We start from the raw sequence: 20,299 nt of genomic DNA on the forward strand, positions 1-20,299 counted from the left end.
TAACTATACACTCTCAAGACTATCTAGATGAGATGTGTAGGATGGTTTAGGGATAGGGAGATTGGAAGTAGGGAAACAATGAACTCATCAAATATTTAGGGAAATGGGGCACTCATGTACTAGGAACTATACTTAGTGCTAAGAATATACAGATTGAAGAAGGACATTCTAGTATCATTATCAAAGATGTGATGGGAAGAGCATGGTCATTTGAAGAACTACAATAATTCCTTATGGTTGGGAGTGCCAGGGGGATGTATGAGAAATGCAAGGGATGCGACTTGAGAAGTAGGCAGTGTGGATCATGAACATCTGGCATGCCACATTAGAGAGTTTATGATTTTTCCTGAAGCCCCTGTGAGAAGAATGTGAGGATAATCCATTGGCAACACATCATTTCCTTGATCAACATGATTGATGAGGCTTATTTGACTGGCTAGGAATGTTTCTCTTTCCTCCCTTACAGTTCCATGTGTATCCCTTCCAAAGCCACATGCTCAATCAAAGAAGATGGATGACCTCCCCAGATAGAATAGGGCTGTTCTTTAGTCAAGGATATGGAGTGGTTGTGTTTCCACACCAGAACCTTTATTCCAGTGGTTCTCAAACTTCAGCATGCATCAGAATCACCAGGTGGGGGGGTGGGAGGGGCGGGTATTAATGTACATGTTGCTGGGCTCCCACTCCCAGAATTTCATTCAGTCATGGGAGGGGCCAGATAATTTGCATTTCTGACATTCTCAGGAGTTGTTGATCCTGCTGGTCTAGGGACCACACTTTGAGAACCACTCTTTATTCAGTGAATCTCTTATCTGTGTTAGACACCAAGAATAGTAAGATGAATGCGTCTCCATCTGAGCTCTCAAGGAGACTATCTTAAGGGAGGAGATAGACATGTTAGAAGGACTCACGGTAGCCATATGCCTTTAATGGGTCACCAGGCTTTGTTTCAGGTCTGTGACAGTGTAGTTACTCGACTGTTTGGGGCCCTTTTGGTAGCAAGAAATGGAAAGTCACTCAAGTTTGCTTATAAAAAGTTAGGACTATTAATAACAGTAACTAACAGTATGGACCACATATTGTATATCTGGCATTGTACATCCATTGTTGCATTTAACCCTTACAACAGCCCTCTGAGGTGGATGGCTTAGAAAGCAATGCAATTACTGACAGAGCCAGGATTCTAATCCAGAAGTCTGGCTCCAGAACTTACATTTTTCTCCACTAGGTCCTTCTGTAAGGATACATGGCTATGTGCAAATAGGATCTAAAATATGGCCTGATTACATAGGAATTGGAAACAGGCCATTCTCTTCATTTTTCTCATCCCTACCTCAGCTTTCCATGGCACTGGTCCTTGACCTTATGATCTGATTGGTCCAATTTACCTTTTTACACCTGGTAATTCTGTGCGTGGGTGGTCCTTTGTCCCCATCACCCATGGCCGAGAAGTCATATGAACAAGGCCAGTACACCTATCTTTTCAGTGAGGCACATGGATAAGGGGCACTTTTCCCTTATAACAGGTTATGTGTGAAAGGCAGATTCCCCTACCCCAACATAACATTAAAGAACTTTGTCCAACTAAGCAGATATCATTATAAGTTTACTTACAAACCCAGAGGTGTGTATATCCCTGTCAATCCATCAGTCACATCCATTTTCAGAATCCTCTCCTTCTTGATTAACTTTTTGGTATTACTTACTTATTGCTTGTCCATGCCTTTGAGCGAATACACTGCTTAAAAAAAATAATAATGTTTGAAAATATTTTTTTTCCTGTCCCAGATAACCATCTGATTCCTCTTTAATTTTCTTTATATCTACAGTCAACCCTAGAGTTTTTCTTCAGGGATGAGAGAGGTCTCTTCTATTTACCTGGAATCTACCACCTATTCTAAATAATTATTATCTGATAAGACATGAGGTCTAAGCTTACCTGTGTATAAATCACCTCCTATTCAGGGACATGTGACCAGCACATTAGCACAGACTGTATCCTGTGGTCTGCCATCATTTACCACTGCTTAAGACAAGATAAGCCACAGAAGCCAAGATGGCAGCTGGGTAACAGAAAAATGTGCAGTGGAGAACTCCATATCTGTAAGTTCCATCCTGTCCACAGTTTATGATATGCTGGAACAAAATTACTACCTATGCTCAGGAGAGGGTCTGAGTTTTATGGTTAAATCCAAGTGTGTGTGTGTGTGTGTGTGTGTGTGTGTGTGTGTGTGTGTTGGGGAGAGGTTTCTGTGTTTTAATAAAAGATAGTGAGGTCTTTTTAGGTTCTGATGTTGATTTTCTTAACCATGCTTCTAAACTAAGAGACCCATACAAGCAGCTAAGAGAGTAGTACTTCCAGCCATAGAGGATGGATGATACCCCAGCAGGCTGAGGAATAAGGAGACAAACTTCATTTTGTTTTTAAATACAGTATATAGATAAATGAGGCTAGAAGCAAAATAACTTGTTTCTAAGTTAAGTCACAAAGAGAACATGCCCTCAAGATAGCTATAGACCAGAGATAGAATAAGTCATTGAAATCTTCAAAGGTAGAGCCCAGGAAAGAAACGTCAATGAATAAGTGGCTACCAGAGTTTAAGGGGTAGGTCCAAGGCCCGACCAGAAATCCTGGCTCCTTCAGGGACCACACTGGAACCAAGGAAAATAGCTTGTACTTTGACATGATGATACAAAAATCAGGTAAATTAGCGGAAAAAAAAAAAAAAGAAAGAAAAAAAAATCTTATCTTGTGGTCATTAGAAGGTCAACTCCTTGAGGATAGGAATCTTTGTCTCTTTTGTTCACTATCAGATCATCAGAACCTACAATAGTGCCTGGTATAGTAGTTACTCAATAAATATTTGGTGACTGAATGAGGCACCTACAGCTGCAAAGTGAAGGCAATCACTTTGAATTATTTAAAGCTTTAGATGCGTATTTACCTTAAAGAAGCATGAAACCACTATTGTGATTTTTCTCACCAGACGTAATCATATATGCTTTAAAATTCCTCCAAAGTGCAGTCAGCTTTAACTCTGTACCTGCACTGACTGTGTATGATAAATAACATTAGGCAGTGCAGGGAAAGTGTCAGAAGGGAAAGCACAAGAGCCTAGGAACTCTGCCTTTGAAGGGGAGATCTCCCCCATTGACACCAGCGTGGTAACTAAAGCCGTTGAGTCTGATATACAATAGGGGCCTACTATCTACTAGGTTCTGTGCTTAGCAGATGCTAAGGGTACAGAGGCAGAAGCTACAGCCCCTGCTCTTTACGAAGCTCGCAGTCAGGTGGGAGGCAGTGTGATGGACGAGCAAGCCAAGTATGCTACGATGGCTCTGGGTGGAGGATGTTGCGGGGAAGCTCTACGATGGCTCTGGGTGGAGGATGTTGCGGGGAAGCTCACAGGAGTCCTGGTTTAGGGATGGGAGTTCTCTAGGAAGGCTTTCCAGTGAGGAGACCCTTGAGCTGTATCTTGAAGGATCAGTAGCAGTTCCCAAGAGGAGAAGGAGGACGGGAAGGTGCTCCTGGACTCGCGAAAAGCCCAGGTAATGGGCTAGAGTGTGCCACGCTCTGGGGCACCACAGGACACTTGTGGGAGGGGTACTATGGCTGGCATGGAAGAGGTCCGTCTGTCGAGACAGGCAGGGCCCAGGTTGTGAAAGGCGCTCCTCCTTACGCTCGTCACGTCGAGACAGGCAGGGCCCAGGTTGTGAAAGGCGCTCCTCCTTATGCTCGTCACTTTGAATTCTTCCCTGAGGATGGGGGGAGCCACTGAAACAGGGAAGAGACGGGATGATGTTGTGCTTCGAAGAGATTTCTCAGGGAGCGATGTACAGTTTAGAGGGAATGGGGATGAAACTAGAGAACTTGGATTTTGATCTCTTCGAGGGTATCACCTTTGCGTGGGAATAGCTTTAAATTTCTCAAGGTAATGGGAACTTTATAATAAGATTTAACCATTCTAAAGTCCGGGTGGCCAGGTCTGGCTTTGGCTTCCCACCTCATCAACCTGGGAGGGATTTCTTTGGTGCATTTGGGCACCTGAGTAGCATCAGGTGAGCCTTCCCTTTATCAGGGCACCTTATAGTTAGACATGGCCTATCCGTACTTCTTAGCTAGGTGGTGAGAGAAAATAGCAAATGATTTAAATGGCCCTATGGAAATTAATATCTGTTTTGTGTTCCTTTTGCTAGTGAGAATAATGAGTGTCCAGTATGTGTCAGACATTGTGCCGAGCATGAAAATTCTCAACAGCTTTGTGGGATTCAATTATTATCTCCACTTCAGAAACAGAGAAACTGAAGTGTGGAGCATTTACATAAGCTGCTGATGGTCAGCTAACCAGTGATTAGCTGGGATTCAAACCCAGAGAGTCTGGCTCCAGAGTCTGTGCTCTTGATCAGTACGTTATACTCAGTTCTACAAGATGATCATACAACTACCTCATTGAGCTTAGGATCACATACTTCTGCCTGCCATTGCCAGAGTTGAGAGGGTCCCAGGCTAAGTGATATGGTAACTGTGGCCATTTCTTTGTAGGCACCCTGAAGTCTCTTTACAGAGAGACATTAGAGAAGAGGTGTTTTTAAACAGTAGACAAGGCACTGCCTTTGGAATGAGGAGACCTGTGTTCAAGGGCCAGCTCTGCCACAAACCATCTGTGTTACTTTGAGCAAGTCACTTAACTTCTCCGGGCCTCGGCCACATAGGTACGGTGTTGCATTAGGTGATGTCTTGTGAAGTTTGCTTCTTCAAAGGCCAAACTGATATTTTCTTTTTCAAGTTTCAGACAAGCTTCTCTGTTTCTCCTTTAAAGATGAACAAAGCAAACCCCAGGCTGGACCAAACCCCCTATGAGCATTTTGGCACATTCTTTGTCACTGTTATTGTTACACTGGTTATGTAGAGCAGTCTTCACATTTTTTTGAATCCACAACCCAATTGTCTTTGAGCACACTGCCCAAAATATGTAAAACTGCTATCTGTAAAATATAGAGCTACTATGCTATTAAGTTATATAAAACACACCAGAAATAGAGGTTTTAAAAAAAGGAAATAGATTCTAATACTTTCTTCCCACATTCCAGTGAGTCATTATACGTATGCCTGCCACTGATGTCATGGGGACAGTTCAAATTTCTCCCTTCCTCGTTCTCATTGCAAAGCTCTTTACTGTCCCCAAAAGAATGAGCCTGAGCCCAAAACTTGAGCATCGGCTCCATTCTTTTGATTGTTCATTCATTCACGTATGAAGCATCCATCATGTAAAAAGCTTGCTGGGTGTTCAGGGGTAACAAGAACAATATCAGGCTTGGCCTCTGCCCTCTAGAACATAAAGGCTAATTCTAATTTTTGTCAGCCTTATCTTGGAATCCTAGAATTCCTGCATACTGTAATGAAGCCAAACCTTACATCTAAACGGGTTCTATGTGTTGCACTACAATGGACTGGATGGGAAAAGATAAGAAAAGAGGGAAAGGCCAGAGTATGAGGTCCACACACACGAGACAGTGAAAGTCACACTGAGCCCAGCACTCAGTGAGTTGCCAGGATGAGGGCGGCAGATTCTCAATGTCTCAATATTCATCTCAAACTCATGGAAAGGAGAGACTATCACGATCTTTTGGTGGTGTGGGCCACCATCTTAGGATATTAGGACACAGTGAAGATGGACTCCCTGCCCAGTCTGTCCTGAATCACAATGTATGTAGGGCCCTATATATCAGCCAGTGGACAACCTCCATCACTCAGAAAGGTGCAGGCTGTGAATCAGCCGCATGCTGCACTGGGAACTCGCCAGGCTGGCCAAGGTAGCGCTCTATAGCTTAGCACCTGTGGTGGGTGACTGTTTTTCTTGGCCAGCTGTTTCACAAGCACCAGATCGGATAAACTGCGCTTGGTTCCTATGCTCACTCCAGACACAAACAATTAAGCACATCCTGCTGGAATAGTCATGTTAGGGAGCCTGGCCTTCCTGTGCTGATCATCTGGTTTTCCTGCCCCTCAGGGTCAGAGTTTGGAGAAGCCGTTGAGGCAACCTTGAGAAAGCTGTTAACCCTTAAAAGGGGTTTAGCTGTTGACCAAATATATTCAAAAATGGTTTGCAGCCAAAGCCTTACCATGTATGGCAGTTTTCAATAATTATCAAAATCATGATTTCATTCATTTTACCCTCTATTCGGGGATGGCTTAGAGAAGTCGGAGATTGCAACTGATGGATCCTTTTCTGGTTTGATAGCCAAGTTGCTCTCTCAGGTTGAGGTAGTCACCTTGCACTTCTTCGTTTATTCATCTGTGAACTGGGGTAGAGTTGCCTAGGCCTCGGTGGAATTCACAAATAAAACCTCATTTAGTTGAGTTTCAAATTTTGTGAGAAATCACTTTCCTTCACGAGAATGCACAGATCAGCTGAGACTAGCATGACTGATTCTAGAAGAAACCCAGGCTGAACAGTTCTCTGAAGGAGTCATCCGAAATGGGTACGCATGACCCAGCCTGGCCTTTGCCCAACTAGCATCAGGAACCACAGCGGGCATGGAGGAACTATGATCTTGATATTTTGCCCTACGGATAAACATTCTTGCAATTCTAAGCATAGGTGGAATTTGTGATAAGCGTGTATTAGGGAAATCTTTGAAAACATGTAAGTTAGTAATGCTATCTCTTTGGGAAGATACATGACCTTAGAGACTGAAATGAGATTCCAGGGCAAGGGCCTGGTGGAGAAAGAGCTAGGGGTGTATGTTGATCACTGGAGGACAGCTTACAGAGCGCCAGGCGATGGATTGCGCCATCAGGAAAGGAATCTAGAAAGGTGAGGAGACTCGTGAGAAAGAAGGTGACTTCTGTTGACAGGTCACTGTTGTTCAGACTCAGTGAGGATGAGAAAGGAAAGCCAAAAACCTACATGACAGCTTTGTTTTGGATTGGACAAAAATATTGATTTTTTTTTTTTTTCTATCTGGAATTTGACAGGGTCAGTTCACGTCTGGGTTTTCAGCACTTAATACAGGGCCCTTTTGTCTAGGGAGGCGACTGGACTGGTTTTTCCTCCAGGCAGGTGCACAGAGGGCGTTTATTGTAGCCTGAAACACAAACACTGAGCCCCTAGGCCCCGATCCACACACTCTCCAGCGTGGCTCAAGGAAATAAAGTGAACAATGTCTCTTGCAACAGGCAAGCACTGTAAATGCCACTCCTGAATGAAATATTTCTTAAAACTTTGTATCCGTAACTCGATCGTCTCTTAAAACTTAATTATATGTCGGGGAAAAGGAAGCCATTGGCTCCTCCAGCTGTCCAGGTTGAACAGGGCGCACAATGGAGCATATCCGATTCGCAGCCTCACTTAGGTAATCAGATTAATATCTCCTGAATTGAATTTACCCTTCTGATATAGAGTCTTTCAGCTGCCTTGTTTCACATCTCGAATTCTGACAAAGCTGTGCGGCCTTTGAGTAATTTCCCTGAAATCTATATGCGGGAAGCCTGTTCTCTTTCGAGCACTTTTTGGGACTTGTACCAATTAAATCTGTTTCTGGCACACTTTTAATGGCATACTTTCCCCTGAGTCAACAACTGCTCCAAAATCTGAGGTCATTTGTTTAATTTAAAAGCAAAGGTTATGAAACAACCATTTCAGGCTTCACCAGCCAAGGCCCTGTGGCTTTGAAAAGGGCGATGAGACAGGGGCAAGGCTAGTAAACTGGATTTCTTAAACACAAAATAAATTAATTACTGTGTTTCTGTTAAATCAGTATCAAACCAGGTCTGTCCACACCCTCTCTGCCAACCTCGCTGTCCCTTTCTCTACAAACACACCCCCTCCTCTTGGGGCTTTCATGCTCAGGATTGAAGTTCACCCTCTTGCTGTTGTTCTTGCAAAATAAACATCTGGACTGGATTTTTGTCAGCTGGAGTTGAGAGAGAACTTTAAATGATGCAGGGATTTTTTTTTTTTTCATCCTTATTAAATGTATTTATAGCCAGTCTGAAGCCAGGAAACATGTTTTTAAATGGCTAGAGCCCTTGATTGGAGGTTCTCAAGGAACATACAGTGGATGGTGTTTTTCCCCTTGCCTTGTTCTAAATAATATAAAGATAGAATTACATACTTCCCCATTTGGGTTGTTGTTGGTTTTTGTTTTTTGTTTTTTGTTTTGTTTTGTTTTGTTTTTCCCTGAAGGACCCTTCATTAGGACATTTCGTACGTCAGAATTCTTCCATTGTATTAGCTTATCCAATGCACCTTTCTTTCCATCAGTGAGAGAAAAGGGAATGTAACTGGCAGGGTATTTCTGAATAATTACAGTGATGGAGAATGAGTTTCTGGTTGTTTGAGACATGAACCAATGGCATGGGTATTTTCTTTTGCCAAAAGAACACAACTGGGATCCTATTCCTACCTTTTCCACGTAACAACCTCTAAAATCTGAAAGCTGCATATCTTAAAGGATCTCATTCATTTTCTCATTATTTAAGATAATAAAAGGCTCCACAAGGGGCTTAGGAAAATAATTTATAAAATACTTTGCTGTGCCCTTAGACCTTATTAAATCACAATGCCTTGGGGTTTATATAATTATTTAAGAAACAAAAACCTTCTAGAGGAGGTTGAGTCACATGATGTTTTGGGTTTTTTTTGAGATCCCTTTCACTTCTATGATTTGAGATGATTCTTTGATTTTCTTTCGCTGTCACTTAAAAAAAAAGAAGAAGAAGAAGAAGGCTGTATGGGAATGAGGTTTATTACCCACGGGCATTTTGTTCTCCAGAGAAGAGACTGTTCTGCTTCCTGCCACCCAAGCCAGTCATTCCTCAGCCAGAACAATAGCGTTTAATGTTCTCCATCTTGCTAAGCATTAGTCTCTGTTGTTATGAAAGTGAATTGAAACCAAATGCACTTTCTATTGGAAAAGTGGCCATTGATCTCAGCTCAAGGACAATACTAAGTGAGAGGGTGCTCATAAAACAGAGGGGACATCCTTGCTGTCCTATGGAACACCAGCGATTTCACTGCCAGGCCTCTGCAGACCTCCGATGCAGCTCTGTATTATTTTGTTCCTGCCACTTGAAGATCGGTGTTCCATATTTAGTTCTTAGAAATGTTCACAGATCCTTTAGAGAATTATCTTGCTAATGGACTGGGAAAGCTATTCTTAAGCGAGACCCTTCATTAACTACAAGGGCATACAAGATAGCTCATGTGCTCCACCAAGAAAGGCAGCTCTGTTTCATCTGTCTGATGGGGAGCGTTTGAGACAGAGCAGCCTCATCGCATGTGGATTTCTGCTGCCCACTTTCCAGTTATTGAAGTAGAAGCCGACTCAGTACCACTGGTCCTGGCTGTGAAAAGAGCACAGAGAGCTCATCACTCATCCACAGCCTCATGATTCAGAGGGCCGTGCATCAGAAAATGGCAGGCCCCAGGGTAAAGAGCATTTATTTTCAGGTAGGGAGAAAGGAGAATCACAGAGAGGTAGAGAGATGTAAAAGGCAAAGACGAATCCAGCCAGACATGAAACAACACTGCATCTTCCAAGAGCAGAGAGCCAAACAGTTTCTGCTAGATTTAGCTTTCATTTTATCTGGAGATGAAAATCAGAGGGTGGACGACGGTGCTGGAGACTAGTTATTGCAGGCCGAGCCATGCGAGGGGTGTGGAGCTCTCTGTCTGGGCTTAGAAACTTCCACAATATTTTCCTGACAACAACAACAATAATAATGATTGTAATCGCTTTTATTAAATCTTCCTAAAGAAGCATCTTTCAGTGCAGTATCATTTGTTGTAAAGCACTGCAACTTATAGGAGAGTCAGGATCTCTGCCTGAGAGTTTGTGAGGGAATGGACGGACACAGAGCCTCTGGTGTTGGACACTAACTCGTTCCTCTAACCAAAAGAAGTGAATACTCATGGGAAATGGTTATTCTAGCTGTGATGCTTCGGGAAACTCAACAGAATGTGGTGACATTATCTAAGGAATATCCTTAGACACACCAAGACGTTGTATGTAAATCAACTTGACTGTCTATCATGGAAAACATAATTTGATTAATATGATTTTTTTGTAATTTTATTTTATTCTGCTTTATTTTATGTTAGTTTGATACCGTTGTCAGGTGTGGACATCTTTCATTTAGATTCCTGTTTTCTACAATTCAAGGCTTTAAAAATGAATTAGTTTTGAATCAGCTGGTTGCCCCGTAGAGGCTCCTGGGGAGACTTGTAAACCTCATGAGGTTGCCTGCATCTGTCCTACATAAATCTCTTCTTCCTCTGGCAGAAGTTGGGCACAAGTAAGATCAGACATCCTGTTCACTCTAGGATGGAAAGGATCCCATCAAAACTCTGTGGGCGGTTTGCCCCTCAGGCACCCAAGCCTGATTTCCTCTTATCACCCAATGAATTTTTAAATGTTCTACATTTTCATCCTTCATGCTTGTGCTTTTTAGGAAGCACGAAGCCTGTGAACCACATGAAACATCTGAACACAACATATTGGACAACTCCACACTATTGTCAGGACTATTACAGGTCTGAGTGCCTGAGGTAGGACCAGCCAGGCTGAAGATGAGGAGGAAGAGGGCAGTCTTTAAAAAAGCAGATGGCCTTTCTTTCTAAGGAAAGCTAGTTTGTCTAAAACAAAAGAAACGCTACAGAGTGGTGAGCAGCCTTGCTTATTCAAACCAGGTTCTGGCCTTTTCTTTTGCTTTTTCCCTCTTAACTCCTCTGTGAGCCATTTCACTTCCTCTCTCACAGACTTTTTCAAGACATTACAGTCATGGCACAGCCTCTTCTATGGAGAAAGTTTGGGCCACATTGTTCCCCTGGCTGGGAGCTCCTGTCTATCATCAGTGTATTGGAGATGTACCCCTTTAGAGTGGCCTTTCTTCCATTCCCTCATACCCCCTCATCTCCCATTTGCCCAGCCCTGTACATCTCATCTTTGTATGCATGAAACTTATTCCCTCCAGAAAGTTTCTATGCTTGGAGGAGTGCAGACTAGGGTAGTTGGTGCCATGTCCACTTTGTTCACTGCAGCCCAATATGTAATCTAGTAGAAAAGAAAAGACCAGACCAACAAAATCAATTTTAGCAGACTACCCCTAGGCAGCTTTGTCTGAAGAGGAAATAATTATTTAAAAAAAAAAAAATGAGACTTCAGCCATTTGGGGAAGCAGGCAATGACTATTTTAAAGGCTCGAAGTTCTAACATATGTCTATGCCTTTTTTCCCCTCATCTCTTGCAAATAGATAGTAGTTGACGTCAAGAGAAAATTCAGGGGAAAAAAGCCTTTTTTTATTCCCAGGAAATCTGGCCACTGTGTTCTGCAGCCAGTGATAAATGACAATGCCACCAACAGTGACCTAGGACATCCTGAATTCTTGCTCTTATGAAGAGCTTGCATTCTCTTTTCAAAGGGTATCCTGTTCCTATTGCAATCCTCATGCTATCTCAGCTCAAGATCATCTTTCCCCCCTCTGTTATCATACTTAAAATAGCACCAGTGCTGTTTAGAAGACTCTACACATGGATGTTGATGTCCTGGCAGGGTGGGGGGTGGGGCACAAGGGCTGGATGAAAAAAGGAAGTAAGTGGATATTGGCCCCAAACATATTATAATTCAGCAAAGTGACCCATTGAAACTCAGCTCTGTGATTTCAACTCATGTTGTATAAATCAATATTATTTTGTCCATTTGTGGGGTTAACTGAGTGCTGTTCATCCACAAAGGCCCCAGTCCATATAGAATAGCAATGCCAGGAAGGAGAAATGTGTTTTAAGAAAACAAATACTGGCAAAAGGCATTGCACCCAGGGGTAAGTTAGACACGGAGCAGCTGCTTCTGATGAGGAAGACTGAGTCACTTAGTTGGCACGGGCACTACCCCAGACGAGCAGGAAGAGTAAAATTGGGTTCCCTGGAGCCTCTCGGTTGCTTTGTAGCCAAGGTAGAACCAATCCACCATTCTGCTTTCCTATTGTCTTCCAGTTGAAAACATGTCATAAACTAAAGTCTAAGGGAAGAAGACTCTGTTGCTTTGCCTTTGTCCCATCCAGCCATCAAGGCAAAGTTGGTAGGAAAGTCAAGTTTTCAGAGACCATGCAGACCCTTTGGTCTTAAACCTGCTGTCATCTGACAGTGGCTGGGTCAACAGGTATACCTATCTTTCCCCTTGAACTAAGGCAGTTGGAAGTTCAGGAGAAAAAGAAAAAGCCCAACTCTAGAAACCACTTAAATAGTTCTCAAAGCCCAATTAAACTAGAATGTCTGGTTAGCAGTTCCTTTCACAGCATAGGATTTTGCCAGAAGTGTCATGAAGCTGTTACAGCTTCTCTTTTTCACTGTCTTGTTCTGTTTGATTTGCTTGGCAATGTCATAGCCTCTCTATCTGAAGAATTAGTGGAAGATAAAATAGTGCTAGGAGCAATTTGGATAGTACTGAAAATATTAGGAAAGAAATGGAGGGAGGGCCATTATTAACAAAATAGCCTAGTTATAAGTATTAAGCTTGGAAGAGAAAAATTAAGTCATTGGGGTTATCTATGCAAAATTCCTTTGTTTTACTAACCATAGAGAAAGCCCTTGATTGGGGTGTCCTGACGTGGTTCCAAGCTCAGTGGTTGCTGCTTTCTGCTTTGACACTGAGTGCCAACCGCCAAATGGCTAGAACTGTTTCAAAGTGTAGAGACGGAAAGGGAATGATAGGAGTTTTGAGATCTTTGCTGGTTTCTTATTCAAAACATGACTTCAGTTCCAAGCAGCCGATTATAATTGTGATTGCTTATACCTGGTGAATTCTAATCTTCTGTATGGGAACCACACTGCATGTGGATGGGGGCCTTCCCATCTGCCTCCTTTGTGAATCTCTTCTTCTTTCAGCCCCTCCAAACTTGGGCCCCAGAGAGGGGTATGGCAGCTGAATGTCATGCTCTTGGGCCTTGGTCCAGACATGCATCTTTCTGGAAGGATGACTGGATCCCATTCTTAAGTCTAAAGTTCCTCTTGATTAGCGGCTCCTTTTGTTTGTTGTTTTTAACGGCATCTCTGTCTTTCATGGGTAGCTTACAGGGATGTGTTTGAGAGCTCCTTCCAGCTGGGAAGTTGCCCAACTCCCACCAGCTGAGTTGGGGGATGGCTTCCCTTTAGTTCCGCTGCTGCTGTGGGCTACAAGCACTCTGCTTCCAGCCCTGGCCACAGTGGCCCTTGTCTGCTGTGCAAATTTGGCTCTGTTCTCAGGGTTTTTATTCACCAGCCATCTGGGCATTTTGAGCACCCCTCTTATCTTAGTACCTTGGCACTCAGGACCACATGTCATCCTATCATAGAGATGGGAACAAAGGAATCCTTCACTTTGGGCCTGCAGTTCCCCTGGAACCATCATAGGTTGAGTGACAGTCCAGGAGATTGTCGGGTGGGAATAGGTGTGGAGTGCTATCAATGGTTTTGCTGATAGAAGGCATACGGAATGGTGTGACAATAGGTAGGAGTGTTCAGGAACAGTATTCCTAGCTACTGGTTTCCTCCTTTTTCTGTTGGCTATTTTGAAGTCAGGGAGCAAGGAGCATAAAGACCCCTGTGGCCTCTGATGGCTGTAGCCTCTCCAGGCCTGGGAGCCCAAGCTTAGGGGCTAGCAAGTGCTGTGTGCCAGAGGAGTGAATCACCAGCTTCTAAAATTCCCCCTCCACCTACCTCCTCAACTGCTGATTTGGGTTTGATCTCTTCAGAAATCAGTGTCTGGAAAGATTAGTCCAGGAGTGCTGACAGCAAGGTCCCTATAATCATTCTGCCTGGAGAAAAAGAAGCATTTGCTCAAAGGACAATTCACTACTCCGTTTACTGCCCCTCAGCTGTGTCCTTTCTTGTCCCTACCCCCAGCCCTCTGACCCCTGTGTACTCATTCAGGTCGCTCGCCCTGTGCAGATCTCTCTTGGAGGTGGTCATTCAGGTACTGGCCAGCCAAAGAAAATGCAGCCAAATGGTGTTAAGTCACTTCGTTTAGACCTTAGTAGTTGGGTGGGGCTGCAGCTTCTTGAAAGGCAGACCTAAAATACTTGCCTCTTTTCAAAGAATCTGATTTCATATTTGGCGTTGACCACATGGTTACTGGCATTCATTCATATATTGGAAGCCCAAAGCTTCTACATGCTTGATTCTACAGAGCAGTGTAATATTAACAAGACACGTCTTGATTATGGAGCCAAAAATGTGATGCAACCTCATTGCACACCAAAGTGGGTGGGTATATTTATTTATGTTTTAATGGTTGAGGCAGCAGAGACACAGGCAGGGTTGGAAATTCATTCAGGATCAGCCGGTGAGTCCAAGTTTTGAATCTTTGGTCTTCATGACAGGCAGTGGTGGTCCCTTTCCTGTAGAGCATACAACCATTGTAACTGGAACCATGCGTTCTAAATATGACTCCCTCTCCCCACCTACTAACACCACCATCCAGCTGCTGGAACCCACTCAGTTTTCTGTAGAACACCAGCTAATGACACTTTGTGTGGGTTCCCCCAGAAGGCCTTTCCGTCTTTGTCTCATTTTAGGTGTGCATCTCAACCAAGAAGATAACTCTTCATATGCAAAATGAACTCTTCTCTGGTTTCACAGTTTCTTTCCATGAGTCACCCACTGTCAGCCCCCAGTCCTCTATCTGGCGAACTTAGAAGAGATGATGGAGTACAGACTGATTGTTGCTCCCATTGCACGTGAATGATGCACTGACCTTTTACATAATCGGTAAATGAGTGCAGAAGAAATGCATATTCTCTGGCATGAGCTGGCTCTACCACATGATTTAAAGTAAATGGCCATTTTATTTCACATTAGGAGGAGAAACTTGGAGCAGCTTGGCAGCAGATCTGTGGTCGGGCAATTAATCTAAAAACTATAGCTTTCTTCTACATAGGAGATTAAATACCCATCTTTGGTCAGATCAAAGCAAGCCTCTTGGACTATCTGCTCTTCGCAAAAGGGCCCATGTTGGGCCAGCACATCAGTCTTAGCATGGATTGCTCCTTGTGTTTAAAAAAAAAAAAAAAAAAGACCATTTAGTGTGTTTAAATAATTTGGTCTGCCAGCTTTTGTAGTTCTTTAGACCCAAAGTAAAACTTTAGTTTTATTTATGCTGACTTTATATCAATTTTCTACTACTAAAACAGGTCACTAGAGTTTGAAGAAAAGTGAATATTTACTGGGACTTTTCTGAAAGAGAACAGAGTATTGCTCTTTGGGGAGCATTACAATGAATAGCATCTTCGACTAATGTGGCATTTTCTTTAGGACATTAACAAATAGAGTTTATATAATCTCTCATTCACTTTCTGCATATATCATTGAGATAGTTTAGATACTGGTGCCAAAAATGAAAAGAACCAAAGTATTAAGTTCAATGTAAATGGATTATAAGGAAGAATGCAGACATCTGTGTGATCTGAATTACCAAGATGCTGCTTAGAGCTTGTATATTTTGTGACTTCTGCATTTCACCTACCCATGAGGGTCTGAGCAGTGTATGATTTGGGCCAGGGTACAACAGGCCCATGGTCAGGTTGAACTGGACAAATTACCATATGTCATATGTACCAACCTGGCACTAATTATGTACCAGTCAAGGAAGTGTTTTTTAAATCATGGGGAGCCACTAGTGAAAATCCATTGGTGCTTTGATGGTGGCCTTTGTAGATACTTTTATAATTTGAAACCATTTCTATGGCAGGCCCAGGGAGAGGTCTTTCTTCAGCCAACATGCAACATTAGGCAGAAGAAAGGAGGCCTTTCTGGCTGATTTGACCCGTGGGTGGGCCCTCTTCCACATGTTTCTAATTAAGGATGCAAGAGAGAGTAGATATTCCATGGCGACTCTCCTTTCCTTCTCGCTATGAGATAGAACAACAGTGCCTTTGTGGTGACCTCTGCAGAGCTGTTTACATTTGGTGACCTGACCGAGCACTTCTGCCAGCGTGGATGCACCTCCTGGCTAACAAGAAACAGCCACGCTATCTGTTAGGATGCTAGACCCTGGAGGGCAAAATGAAAAATAAGATGTTGTCCTTCTTGTTGAATAGTCTAAGTTAATTTTTTTACAGATTTATTGAGGTATAATTTACATAATATAAATCCACTCATTGTAAGTATATAATTCAATAATTTTTAGTAAATGTAGAGAATTATATCACCATCACCACAATCTAGTTTTACAACTTTCGTTGGAGTTATTTTGAAAATGCCAAATAATCATAACTGGAATGCAGGTCAAGTGCAAAATAAATTTTTGAGGCTATCTTGGGCTAGGGAAGAAGGCCACCCAACAAGTCACTGGAGACAACTAGGTCTCGAGTTTCTCAAAGTACGTGAAGCCTTGAGGTTAGCATTTGTATTTCAGAAGACTTTTCCATATTTTTGCTCATCAAATGGTATGACCTACTTGAAAGAACTGAGAAACTGTTTTCTATAGAACCTACCTCACATATCAATATCAATGAGTGTTTCTTGATTATAAAGAGAAGGTGCAGAAGATGAGAATGTGTGGATCCTTCCCTCAAAAAACTCATAGCCCACTTTAACATCTCATCAAAGATTTATTTACGTGCCCTCTCATTTTCAGATATTATGTTAGGCACTGCAGACACACAGATGAGTGAAACAAGGTCCCTACCTTGAAAGTTTAGAGTCTAGTGGCTCATAGGTAATATGATAGTTTCAACATGATGTTGTAAGTTCTGTGATAGAGACAAGTGCTGCGTTGTATCAGAAAGGTCATCAAAGCAAAGATTAGGACTAGAGAAGATGTTACTAAGAAATCAAAGACATGGTTAATAATTGCATCAATCCTGCTGACATACAGTGAGCACCTGTCCTTTGCTCCATTTGAACAAGGCTCTGTGAGATCTGGTCCCTGATTGATGGGGGAAACAAGTCTACTGTTACTTCCAATTATATGTGATAACTGCGTATGGGCGGAAAAAGCAAAATGCACCAGGAATTTAGAGGCAAAAGAGAAACCATCTCAAGAAGTCTTTTTAGAAGAAGTAGCCCACAGGCTACTTCAAAAGCTGAAAAAGCTCAAAAGTTGAAATTTGACAAAAAGGCAGGATTTCAGCAGGCATGGGCAAGCTTTGGAAAGTGGTTCAGAAGAAAGATGTGAGCGAAGGCTCAGGGGTGGGAGAGCTATGTTCTGAAAATAGTGAGTCATCCAAGATGGGCTGATGCATGGGTCATACAGTATACACTGTTTCTGATATCTGTGTCAGAAACAGGGAAATCAAGTAAATCACATGCTCTCACTTCCCTTGGCTGTATCAAGGAAGGCTTCCTAGAGAGGCAGTTCATTCCACTCTGTCCCTTATGTAGGCTTTATGCCAAGATGATATGATGATTAGTTTCCTTCTTCAGTTTCTTCTTTTATGATTCACCATAAAGCCACCACCTACTGGGCCACCATCAAAGCATTAGTGGATTTTCAGTAGTGGTTCCCCATGATTTAAAAAGCACTTCTTTGACCAGGACATTTTGGGGCCAGGTTGGTGAGCTAGAACCAGTTCCATTTGTTTGTCCAGTTCAACCTGGCCATAGGCCTGTTGTACTCTGGCCCAGAAGCTTAATGTAATACTCACAAGATGACTAAAAAAAAACAGCTCCTTGAAACTTTGGCTGCTAACTTTTGAAGGGGTAATTGCTGTACCTGAGTAGACTTAGGAAGTGATTAGACGTTTGAGAAGAAAAAGAAGAAGAGTGGTACCATTTGCTTAAAATTCCCAGGACTCCATGGGGTAAACCTATTTCTAAATTTAGATTGCCAAGGACCTTGAACCTGGGGTTGCTTGGGGATATTTTGGAAAGTAAGGAATATTGTTGGCGTTCAATCAGGAAGGAAAGAACTCCATTGGTTTTGATATAACCAAGGAAGAGGGAGTTTTGCATTTGTTTGTTTGCATGGGTGGTCCACCTACTGTGTGGCCGTGTTCACAACATGGCCGACCTCTCTCTCTGAGGTCAGTGTGAATAGCCAGGCTGTAGCTGGAGCTAGAAACAATGGCCAGCACTGCTGGGCCTTGCCCTTTAGGCCCCAAAGGTTAATTTCATAGTCTTTTGTGGCATTGAGCCTGCCAAGGAAAATGGTGCTTCATTTGGGGAAATATAATTTCTGTATGTGTATTATTTTTGTTCATGAAGAAAAAAGAGGAGAGATTTTTGGAAGAATTTAGCTTATTGGCCTTGCTAGACAAACTAAAGCAGCAAGAGGTCAGTGCTCTTACAAGCATCACGTCTCAAACGTCTGTCTACCAATTATTACTTACATGTCATCTGAGGGGAAGTCCCCTCCCATTGTTATTTTTTTGCTTTAGACTGAGATATTTAAAAAAAAAAATCCCTGATTGGGGAAATGATATATATATTTTTTTAAGTCTGTAAATTTAGTACTGTATTTGCTTAGAAGTAAAAGCCCTAGAAACTGTGGGACTTTTTTTTTTTTTCTCTTCTGGTATTTTCCAGTGCATTACTAATTATGAAGGGGAGGTGACTTTGCTTTGCTGCTCTCCGGGTTAGAAAGGGTAGCTTCTTGGCTGCTGATGAGGGTTGCCAGATAAAATGCAGGATGCTCAGTAAATTTGCATTTTGAATAAACAACAAGTAATTGTTTAGTATGAGTTCATTGCGCATATTGCACTGGGACACATTTATACTAAAAAAGATTCATTCTTTATCAAAAATTTAAATTTAATTGGGCATCTTGTAGTTTTAGTTGCTAAATCTGGTGACCCTAACTTACTTCTATAATAAAAAAGGCTGCCCAAGAAGCCTGGGAGTTTTTATGATTACTGAAGGTCACTATCAGTTTTGAACCCAGGCAGAACAATCTAGGAGATAAAACTGAAAATAGAATCAAATTAGTCATATAAAGGTGAAGGGTCCTTTCCCATTTCTTTATCTTTGTGTAGCTAGCCCTGAGGATCCCTTTCTATTGAGAGTAACCCTCCTAGCTCTAGTGTAGCTCAAAGTCATACTTTGTAAAACACTTGGATGACTTCTTTGTTCTGGCTCTAATTTAGATGATTAGGTCAGAACTGGGGCTCCCTTTTAAATCCAAAGTACTTGGCCTTCATAGGGTAGCTTTGGACCCTCTTGAATTCTTGCTTCTATAAAGTTCCTATCTGGCCTAGTGATGTGGGCTCAGCCTAGGCATGTGTCTGAGAAGAAGAATAGCCATCATGTATTGATTGCCTAAATGTACCACTGCTTTACCTTCATTACCTACATGAGTTCATGTTGCCCAACAACCCTACGAGACATGCATGTTACCTTTATTTTATGAATGAAGAAATGAAGGCCCAAAGAGATTGGGTAGCGTGCTGTAGTTCACAGAGCCATGGAAAGGCAGACTTGGGATTAGCATTCAGTTCCTTCTGACTCCAAAACCCCTTTGCTTGATCTCTGTGTTACCACCCGTGGTACCCTTAGATTCCCCACTCTTCCACTCCCTCCCGAGCCCCAGTTTGACTTGATATTGGAGTAATCCCTTTCTCTCCTTGTCCCTTACTAGCTGGAGCTGCTGGAGCACTTTCCCATCTGAAATTGGCCCTAAGTAATCTTTGTTCATGTGTGTCGTGCAGCAATCGCAATGGACACAGAAATTTGGGCATGGGAAGATGTTAACTTTGGATGTTTCCTATTTTATATGAAAATGATTAAACCAATGGGGGAAAAAAAGCCCAGGAACTTTATTACCACATTTTAAAATGTGTCATCATTTTAGTATCTTTAAAGAGCCTGAAGAGACTTTTAAGCATTAGACTGTAAATAGCTAACAGCTCCAAGATGGGCTTACATAGGAATCACATGATTGCTCCAAAATGGCCATTTGTCTACATTCTGCAGGGCTGCTGGAGTGCTCAGCCAACTGTCGTGACAAAGACAGAGACCCCTCTTCCCCACTGGTTCCCCCCTCTTGGCTTTCCTCTTGGTAAAGAAGTGGCAAAGATACACAGCCCCTCACCATTTTCTTTTTGAATCAACACTTACTCCTCCTGGTTCACTCGTTATACAAAATGATTTGTCAGCATTTTGAGCTCGTCAAGTAAAGCTTTACTTGTTCCAGCTGGGAAAGTTCATGAAGTTAGCTATTCCATTCCCATCATGTGCTGTGGCCACAGTTGTTAAGTGTAAAATATCTCTATGGGTGTGGCCTACCAAACATCCCGATGGCATTTCTCAAACTGTGTGTGAGGGACCCAAGGGTCTGGAAGAATGTCTTTCCTAGGGTCACACTGGAATACTGCCTCTGGTGAAA

The 20,299-nt window shown here is 42.5% G+C and overlaps 1 protein-coding gene across 7 annotated transcripts in view; it reads left to right on the forward strand.

Annotated features, from left to right (window-relative positions):
- RAD51B (RAD51 paralog B) overlaps positions 1–20,299 on the forward strand; it is a 562,202-nt gene that overhangs the window by 415,057 nt on the left and 126,846 nt on the right. The window lies entirely within an intron of this gene.

The sequence above is a fragment of the Mirounga angustirostris genome, unplaced genomic scaffold (genome assembly GCF_029215605.1).
Source record: "Mirounga angustirostris isolate CCGP_5_RB_7025 unplaced genomic scaffold, mMirAng1.0.hap1 SCAF_9, whole genome shotgun sequence".
NCBI lineage: Eukaryota > Metazoa > Chordata > Mammalia > Carnivora > Phocidae > Mirounga > Mirounga angustirostris.